General features: G+C 35.0%; 1 protein-coding gene across 1 annotated transcript in view; it reads right to left on the bottom strand.

The window, feature by feature from the left end:
• Positions 1-232: 232 nt before the first annotated feature.
• LOC113819625 (uncharacterized) overlaps positions 233-2500 on the bottom strand; it is a 57082-nt gene continuing 54814 nt past the window's right edge. The window contains exon 12 of the mRNA XM_070138911.1: positions 233-2500. This exon is cut by the window's right edge and continues 644 nt beyond it. The gene's annotated coding sequence lies outside the window, so the exon portion shown is untranslated.

Genomic DNA, 2500 nt, shown 5'->3' with positions numbered 1-2500 from the left:
ACACACACTCACACACACACACACTCACACACACACACACACACACACACACACACACACACACACACACACACACACACACACACACACACACACACACACACACACACATATATATATATATATATATATACACACACACACATATACATATAAATATACATACATATAAACACACACACACACACGGATTCTGCAAAAGAAGTAGGGACAAAGTTATAAAAAAGTCACCTGCATTTTCATCACATTTATTGATATAGACGTGAGTAACACATAATATTTTTCACGACGATTCCGTTACCCTTTAACAGTCAATATTGATTACAAGAAATATTGTACAAATCAAAGACCAAAATTGCTCCTTGATACTGGGTCCACAAATACAAGATTACAGGCTTAACAATCTCATCTGAACTTAAAACTAAATTCATATTGATATTTCTGGCATTTCAGGAAGGAATGGGAAAGAGTGCGGAACTGATTTTGAACGATAAAAAAGAATAGAAGGCAGAGTAAAGAATGAATGTTTTCTTGTTTATACGATCTTTTTATGATGATTGCATAATATTTGACTCTTTTTTGTTATGTTGGTCTGTAACCCCTCCCACCCCCACCCCCCAAAAGGTTAGTTTTGCTTGTTTTTCACTGTAATTAGAAATCTGTCATGGATATGCTAATTGTTTCAGTAATTGTAAAACCGCAAAAGTCAAACGAACTCAAAAGCAGAATACTGCAGAGGATGGAAGACATGAGGCAACAGCAGCCCGCCCATAATAGTAAGGATAAGAATAGTGATAATTATGATAATAACGGTGATAAAACATAAAAACGTTAATGAAAATAATATCAGTAATCATAATATTGATAATAATAATAATAATGATGATATTTATAGCAGTATTGATGATAATAATAAAACAATAATAATGATGATAACAGCAACAATAATAATATCCCAAAATAATAATATTGATAACAACAACAATAATAATATCCAATAATAATAATAATGATGGTAAAAAAAGGATAAAATTGAATAGTGACAATTGTTATAGAAATCACTGTTCATCTAGCAGCGCCCTTCGCGTCGCGCACTCGCCACCAGAGCTCAGAGCGCCGGGCCTGCAAGCGACCATCAGTCACAGGTTATGCAACGCGTCCTCCTGAAGGCAAAATATTCTCTCTACTTCCAGATCGTATGAATAATTCATCCTCGACCCAAGATTCCCTCGATAAGTGATGAAGCCGATGATTAGAGAAATGATTGAGACTCTATGGCGCAGGAAATTGAAGGCAAAAACAGCCCGTTTTTTAAGTAAGGAGTTTTAGCGACGCATTTTCCTTAACGTCCTTCCAGAGGCGCTTCCGAAACAGGTTAGACGAGTATCGCCATCAAGTCGGACTTCTTAAAGGCTTTGGAAGATGCTGCGAGGCCGTAAGAAATCGCCTTTGTAACACCCTACGACCCTCTCCTCCTCCTCCTCCTTTTTGTCAATATTTTTCATCTGCACTTTCCTGAAGGGAAGCTCTCGGTGCGTTAGTTTTTTGTAGTGTTTACCATTTGTATGTTCCTCTATACTTTTCGTATTTTTTAAAACTAATTATTGAATATTTCTATAATGACACTTGTTTCACATTATCCATAATTTGTACAAATTACTTACCGAATGAAAAAACAAAAACAAAAAACAGGGTCAAAAATTTGTAAAATTAAATTCTGATTTTCGATAACGCAAATTTTCTCTTGCATGTATCGCCAACTGGTTATGTAACTTGACTATTATGACTTTCAATATAAGCACGTAAGGCTCCCCTTGTAAAATACCTATTGCGATGGACTTTGGAGAGATTGATAAATGAGAGAGAGAAGAATAACATCGAATAAAACCGAGAGAAAACATTTTTCAGTTTGAAAATACTCTCGGATTTTTACTGACCTGTTAAAGAATTGCACGATTGAAACCTCTCTCCATGAAACCTTCTCCCCCCCCCCCCTCATATCTTTACTAGCGCTGCTTTTAGGGATACGAGACAAAAAAAAAAAAAAAAAAAAAAAAAAAAAGTGACATTCTTCTGAGAGAAAAAACCGATATAAAAAAGAAAAACAAAACAAAACATATAGAGGCTATAAATGGACCCTACTCTAGCATCCAACACCAAACTCTATAGAACACCATAAGGCTGCAATAAGCTGAACTTGGAAAACTACTGCAAAAAACTACAGTGCATTTTTTTTTGTAAACTTACATATTTTTTTTAGTCTTTTGCCTTTCACACGGCAAGCGCTTCAAGGTATAGGTTTAAACTACATGGCTAAAAGTTGTCTCGAAACACTGGCTTTACACTAAGCAAATCGCGTGTCAAATAAATATGTAATATAAAAAGATCGTTCTATGTCTATTTTCTTTTATCATACGAATCTATTCTTGATTTAGAATAATAGCACAAATTTTAGGGAGTTAGAGAGAGATAGAGATAAAGAAACGGAGAGAGAGAGAGA

The sequence above is a fragment of the Penaeus vannamei genome, chromosome 25 (assembly GCF_042767895.1).
Source record: "Penaeus vannamei isolate JL-2024 chromosome 25, ASM4276789v1, whole genome shotgun sequence".
In the NCBI taxonomy this organism is placed as follows: Eukaryota; Metazoa; Arthropoda; class Malacostraca; order Decapoda; family Penaeidae; genus Penaeus; species Penaeus vannamei.
The sequence above is the reverse complement of the archived record's forward strand: the minus strand, read 5'-3'. Positions and strand labels throughout refer to the sequence as shown.